Genomic DNA, 7,680 nt, shown 5'->3' with positions numbered 1-7,680 from the left:
GTTTATTCATGCTCATAAATAGAGGGGAGCAACCATTCTGAGTTCCCTCACTGAAATCAGTAAGGCAGTGAACAATTCAGCACTTTAGCAAAATAAAAAATCCTTCTATTCTACCAGAAAAGATGGAGAATCTTAGTGCTAGCAATGGAAATGTCATTTTACTAAATCCTCATTAATTTTCCAAGTCATCAATATACCAAGAGATGGAGGAATGTGTTGTGAGGTGAGCCTGTAGAGAACTTCAGCCTTTTTTTTAACATTTTATGAGCAAGTGAATTGCAATTGCAAATATAATATCTTGCTAACAACAAGGAGCTTAGAGGGCTCTGCTGGAGGAGATTTAGAAGTAAACTGCACTGATTGATGATAGCAAATGGGGAGGAGCTGTGAACTCCATTGACGGTAGAAAGGCTTACAGGGAGATCTGGATAAACTAGAGAGCTGGGCAGTCACCAACCATATGAAATTTAACAAGAGCAAGTGCCAGATTCTCCGCCTAGGACAACGTAATCTTGCTTATGCATACAATCTAGGGCACAAGAGGCTGAAGAGCAGCCCCATGGAAAGTGATCTGGGGGTTTGGGTTGATGACAATTTAAATATGAGTCAACAGTGTGCCCTGGCAGCCAAAAGGGACAATCATGTCCTGGGGTGCATCCAGCACATCATAGCTAGTCAGCAAAGGGAGGGGATTGTCCCACTCTGCACTGCACTGGTGCAGCCCCACCTCGAGTACTGTGTGCAGTTTTGAGCACCTCAACATAAGAAGGACATAAAACTATTAGAGTGTGCCCAGAGGAGGGCAACCAAGACAGTGAAAGGCCTCAAGGGCAAGACTTATGAGGAGCAGTTGGAGTCACTTGGTTTGTTTAACTTGAAGAAGAGAAGACTGAGTGGTACCCTCATGGTAATCTGCAACTTCCGCAAGGGGAGCAACAGAATGGGAGGTGCTGATCTCTTCTCTCTGGTGGCCAGCGATAGGACACGAGGAAATGGAATGAAGCTGTATCAGGGGAAGCTCAAACTGGACATTAGGAGAAAGTTCTTGCCTGAGAGAGTGGTCAGTCACTGGAACAGGCTCCCTAGTGAGGTGGTAACAGCACAAAGTCTGTTAAGAGTTCAAGGAACACCTGGACGATGATCTTAGTCATGTGATTTGGTTTTAGTTAAAACTAAAGGAGCAGGAAGTTGGACTCAATTATTCTTGTGGATCCCTTCCAACTTGAGATAGTCTATGATTTCGTGATTCCACAGAGCTGTGGAGCCAGTCTCAGTTATTTTAATTGGTTGTTTCAGAGGTTCTAATTAGCCTGTGCTAGGATGAACTGCATGTAGAAATTATTTTTTTCCCCTTTTTAAGATGAAAATATATCAGGCCCTACTGAAGGTAGCCCAGTTTGACAGAAATACATTTATCTATGGAAGGAGGCACATAGATCAAACACTAGCTAAATGAAATGAGAAATTCTATTTCCTGTGAAAGCCATATATGCTTCTGCACTGTGAAAATTTGCCTGTAGCCCCTAGTCTTTTCGACTTTCTATATCCTTTTTGTCTCTTTTCCATTATACTTTTTTTTTTTTTTTTTTACTAGGGAGTGGAAAATGTGTTAAACTCTTCAAAAAGGAAACTGTCAGGATCCTGTCAGTATGTAAAGGTGAAAAGGTTGTAACTATGCATGCTGTGATTTTAGATTGCAGCTTAGCACAGCAGTTAAAGAGCAGCCTAACTTTAAGTCTCTGAGTCATCCCTTTTGAGTGACACATTTGTAGGAACTGTCTCCTACTTAATGAGTCCTTGTCACTGTACATATTATGCACCATCTAAAATGAATCAACTTAAATTCTGTCTCCCTCCTCCAACCATTTGAAACTAGTATATTAAGCAGTCGTTCAACCTAAGAGAAAACTGGAATTTCTGTTTGTTATCTGAAATATTTATTTTTCCAGTATTTGAAAAATATGAATTCTTAGAAGAAGAAATTGTATGACATGAAAACACAAGGATTTAAGTCTTAGGATCCTGGGGATAGCTACCAAAGGCTGAAACACAGTGAAGCCTACACATTTACAAGTTTGGCAGAGCATCACTGTTCTCTGTGGTCTCCTTAGAACTGGTTACTGTAGGAGAACACAAAACAGTCTCACAGTGGTCTGGTCACTCCCATCCATTTAACATTCTCTCTGCCCAAAGTGCCAGGCTGTAGAGACTCAGGCTCTAACTTGAAAGAGGTAATCTTTTTACTCACCTAACTGCTTAGGTCTGGTTCTGCTTCACATTTCTACTCCAACTGTCTCTATCTAAAGATTAGATCAGTCAAGGGAATGAGATTTAACTTACTGTACCTTCTGAAATCATTATGGTTGGTATATCATACTTCTGAGGAGAATCTTGTGATGAGGAGAGTCATATATATCTATGTTAATAGCATTCAGCAACAGGATGAAGAGTCAGGGTTTAAAAATGGTTAAGGTATTAGAACAATTGTTTGGGAGATTATGAAATGAGGTTTCAACCAGGTGTGTTTTGAGTCCTATCTGGTTCGTAGTCAGATGAAAAAAAGTTACACTCCTACATCAGGCATGATGAGAGTTCAGAGGGTCTCCACAGTGTGTTGCAGCACTGGCAGCTTTCAGGATCTTATTGCAGATTCATAATTTCTTTCTGATCTTTCAGAGGTGTCATGGAGTTGCACTAGGATAGTAAGTAGTTTCAGTAGTGGTGTAAGGTTGCTGAAAATTAATAGTAGAGGACAAAAAAAAAACCTCCCCCACTTTTTGAGGCAAGAGAAGACAAGTGCCAGAATGTACTGTTGCCATGTCCCATATCTAGGGACAAAGTACTACCAGTAGGTTGAGTGACTATCATGATATTTAAATATAAGGGTTTGAAGGACCAACCTGCATCTTTGGCATGTGCAGGAATGAAGAGAAAAAGAAAGAGGTGGCTGTCTCAGGGCTCAGATTCCACTGGAGCTGCATCTGCTTTGCACATATTTGTATGTGCAATAACAATAACAACAAAAACTATCCCAGAAAACAAAGATTCCATAAAATATTTTCTTTAAATACAATAAAATTTGCTGTCAAGCAGGAAGGTTATCTCTTTTGGATCAGGAATCCAAAAATAGGGCATGAGGCTTTGATGGCCAGTTACAGTGCTCAGATACTGAAATTTAAAATTTGAAAGCTGGATTACAAGAAACGTCAGTGCTTGGCCATGGACACATCTGTGAAAACACATGATCTGCAAATAGAAAGTGAGATTATCTATTGGAAATATATTTTCTAGTGTCAGTGACTCACCTGCTGAATTAGGTAAATTTTTTTAATTAGAAATCTGAACTTGGGTTTGTTTTTCTTGTTTCTGTAGAAGTTGTGGTCTGTGTTCAACCACATGCACAGCCTCAGTGACCTCAAAGTCTTCTTGTAAATCTCATTCAAGTGCAGCGTAGCTGAAGACTTGGCTAAAGATTCAAGATGGCATCTAGAATTTCTGAGGAGGTATATTAACATTACATAACAAAATGAGAAATATTTAAAATGTCACCAGTTAGAATTCAATTGTGAATTAATCTTTGAACTTTTTATCAATTATTTATAGAAATTATTATAAATTAGTATAGTTAGCTATGAACGCCTATTAGATATGGTTTTGTTGTCTCTATTAAATACTTAAAAGTCAATTTTCCAGTTTAGATATAATGGAGAAAGAGTGAAAAGTTGAGAATAGGAATAATATTATCTTGGTGTGTCACCTTTCCATCTTAAGCTGGTTAAAAGCTATTTTTAATAGTAGGTATATGGAGGGAAGACTTTTTGTTTTCAGACTTTCAACTCATTCTATTTTAATCTACAATATGATACTTTTACGAGGCATTGTTGAGCTTGGGGGATGAGGGTTTCCTGTCTTACTGCAGCCAGCAACTTTTCCTTCAGCTTTTAAAATAGGAAGGTTATGAGAGGTCCAGCTACAGTCATGTAAAAATTATTATAATAAAAAAGTAATGGAAACCAGGAACTTGGAATTCTGCAACAGCATGAGCTTTTTACCCTTCCAAATCCAACTTTTGCTTCCTTTCTTCAATATGTCAGATGTCATTTTCCTATTGATCATCATCCAATAGCTTTTTGTCCCATGAACTTTTTGAAATAGCTCTGAACATTTTTCTGTTTTATAAAATAGATTTTTTGTGGGGAAAAAAAAAATAGTGCAAGGACACACAAACATCCCTGATATTTATCCCTGATATCCCCGGTACTAATCCCTGAAATGAATTCTGGCTTTTGCACTTACTTACTGATTCCAAATTGTGATTTTGGCCTGTTCAGGACACTGGTTGACAGAGTCCCTTGGGAGGCAGTCCTGAAGGGCAAAGGGATCCAGGAAGGCTGGACATTCTTCAAGGAAGTCTTAAAGGTGCAGGAGCAGGCTGTCCCGATGTGCCATGAGACAAACCGGTCGGAGAGACGACCGGCCTGGCTGAACAGGGAGCTTTTGCTGGGACTCAGGGAAAAAAAAAAAAAAAAAAAAATATAGAGTTTACAGCTCTTGGAAGAAGGGGCAAGCAACTCAAGAAGAGTACAGGGAGCTTGTAAGGTCATGTAGAGAGAAAATTAGAAAGGCAAAAGCCCACCTAGAACTCAATCTGACCACAGTTGTTAAGGATAACAAGAAATGTCTCTACAAATACATCAACAACAAAAAGAGAGCCAAAGAGAATCTCCACCCTTTGTTGGATGCAAGGGGGGAGAAAATTATCACCAAAGATGAGGAAAAGGCTGAGTTACTTAATGCCTTCTTTGTCTCAGTCTTTAATAGTCAGACCAATTATCCCCAGGGTGTTCAGCCCCCTGAGCTGGAAGGTGGGGACTGAGAGAGAGAATGAATCCCCAATATAATAGGAGGAAGCAGTTAAGAACCTGCTACACCACCCAGGCATGCACAAGTCTATGGGGCCAGATGGGATCCACCCAAGAGTACTGAGGGAACTGGCAGAGAAGCTTTTTATGGAGCGGTTCATCTTGAGTGTGCTCACCTGGCATTTGCAGGACAGCCAGAGGATTAGGCCCAACCACCATGGGTTTATGAAGGGCAGGTCCTGCTTGACCAACCCGCTCTCCTTCTATGACCAGGTGACCCACCTATTGGATGTTATCTACCTGGACTTCAGCAAAGCCTTTGATACTGTCTCCTACAGCACTCTCCTAAAGAAGCTGGCAGCTCATGTCTTGGACACATGTACTCTTCACCGGGAAAAAACTGGCTGGATGGCCGAGCCCAGAGAGTTGTGTTGAATGGAGTTAAATTCATTTGGCGGCTGGTCACAAGCGGTGTGTCCCAGGACTTAGTGCTGGGTGTTTAATATCTTCTTTATCAACAACCTGGATGAGGGGATTGAGTGCTCCCTCAGTAAGTTTGCAGATGACACCAAACTGGGTGGGAGCATCTACCTGCTTGAGGGTAGGAAGGGTCTACAGAAGGACCTGGACAGGCTGGACCAATGGGCCGAGGTTAACTCTATGAGGTTTAACAAGGCCAAGTGCAGGCTCCTGCACTTCAGTCAGAACAACCCCATGCAACACTACAGGCTTGGGGAAGAGTGGCTGGAAAGCTGCCTGATGGAAAATGACCTGGGGGTGCTGTTAGACAGCTGGCTGAACATAATGCAGCAGTTTGCCCAGGTGGCCAAGAAGGCCAACAGCATCCTGGCTTGTATCAGGATGTTCTAGTTTTGTTGGGTGTGGGGGGGCCTAAGGTGATAGCTTCTGTAGGAAACTGCTAGAAGTCGCTCCCCTTTGTTCAGTGGACTTGGCCAGGCCTAGGGCAGACCCGCCACTGGCCAAGGCCGAGCCAATTGGTAGCAGAATGACCCGTGATAACGCCTCTGCGATAACATATTTAAGAAGGGGAAAACAGGAAAAAAAAAAAGGAAGAAGATGCGAAGCAGCTGAGCGTGGGCAGAGAGGGGGAGGCGCGAGCCTTGTGGGCCTTGCAGGCCTCACCCTCTGGACTCTTGCTGGGCAGCCGACTGGGCCCAACTCAGCCCGGCCTGGCTGCAAGAAGTGGAGAGGAGATGAGAAGTGAACAAGATGTAAAAAGGATCCTGAGAGGCATCTACCAGCCTGTTGTGAGGAACAGCTGCAGACACTAAGGTCAGTTCAGAAGGAGGGGGAGGAGTAATGCGGCTCCTGGCCAAGATTCCCCTGCAGCCTGTGGTGACGACCATGGTGGAGCAGGTTGTCCCCCTGCAACCCATGAAGGTCCACAGAGGGGCAGAGATCCACCTGCAGCCCGTGGAGGACCCCATGCTGGAGCAGGCGGATGCCTGAAGGAGGCTGTGGCCCATGGAGGGCCCGCTGGGACAGCTGTTCTAGATGGACTGCACTCTGTGGAAGAGATGACCCATGCCAGAGCAGTTTCACAAAGGACTGTGGCCCACAGGAGGGACCCCATGCTGGAGCAGAGGAGGAGTGCGAGGAGTTCTTCCCCCGATGATGATGCAGTGGCGTAAAACATCGTGTGATGAACTGACCGCGACCCCCATTCCCTCTCCCCACTGTGCCGCTTGGGAGCGGAGAAGGTAGTAGAGATAATGTTAAGCCCGGGAAGAGGGAGGGGTGGATGGAGGTTATCTTGTTTTCTGTCTCATTCTCCTGCTAGTTTTAGAAATAAATGAATAGTTTTCCCCAAGTCGAGTCTGTTTTGCCCGTAACGGTAACTTTAAGGATTTCTCCCCGTCCTTATCTCAAACCTTGAGCTGTTTTTTCTTATATCATCTCCTCCTATTCTCTCAGAGGGTGAGGGGAGTGAGAGAGAGACTGCGTAGTCTGGAACAACAGGAACAGTGTGGTCAGCAGGAGTAGGCAAGTGATCGTGCCCCTGTACTCAGCACTGGTGAGGCTGCACCTCGAATACTGTGTGCAGTTTTTGGGCCCCTCACTACAAGAAGGATGTTGAGTTGCTGGAGTGCATCCAAGGAAGGGCAACAAAGCTGGTGAAGGGTCTGGAGAACAAGTCTTATGAGGAGCAGCTGAGGGAACTAAGATTTAGTCTGGAGAAGAGGAAGCTGAGGGGAGACCTCATTTCTCTCTACACCTACCTGAAAGGAGATTGTCAGGAGGTGGATGCAGGTCTCTTCTCCCAAGTAACTAGTGATAGGACAAGAGGAAATGGCCTCAAGTTGCAGCAGGGGAGGTTTAGCTTGGATATTAGGAAACATTTCTTGACTGAAAGAGTGATCAGGCACTGGAACAGGCTGCCCGAGGAAATGGTGGAGTCATCATCCCTGGAGGTGCTCAAAGAATGTGTAGATGTGGCATTTTGGGACATGGTTTAGTAGGCATGGTGGTGTTAGGCTGACAGTTGCACTTGATGATCTTGGAGGTCTTTTCCAACCTTAAGATTCTATGATTCTATGTTTCTATAGCTCAGCTGCTTAAGGAGACAGTATAATACCGTACAGAAAAAAATCTGTCGTATGGATTAACAGTTATTTCCAAAGGATGCAGACGAGAGGTAGGGAAGAAATAAGAGCAAACAATATGTGAGTATTTAGAGGAGCAAGAAACTTTGCAGCATATTGATGAAACAGTTGAAATGTCCCTGGTGCAACAGATGAGCTAAGTCTTATGGGTAGTGAGCATCACCAAGTTCGATTGATTTCATAGTATGATGCAC

The 7,680-nt window shown here is 43.5% G+C and overlaps 1 pseudogene; it reads left to right on the top strand.

The window, feature by feature from the left end:
- Positions 1–904: 904 nt before the first annotated feature.
- LOC147600516 (uncharacterized) lies at positions 905–7,339 on the top strand (annotated as a pseudogene).
- Positions 7,340–7,680: the final 341 nt, after the last annotated feature.

Source organism: Chlamydotis macqueenii, chromosome 5, assembly GCF_036417535.1.
Source record: "Chlamydotis macqueenii isolate bChlMac1 chromosome 5, bChlMac1.mat, whole genome shotgun sequence".
Taxonomy (NCBI): Eukaryota; Metazoa; Chordata; class Aves; order Otidiformes; family Otididae; genus Chlamydotis; species Chlamydotis macqueenii.
The sequence above is the reverse complement of the archived record's forward strand: the minus strand, read 5'-3'. Positions and strand labels throughout refer to the sequence as shown.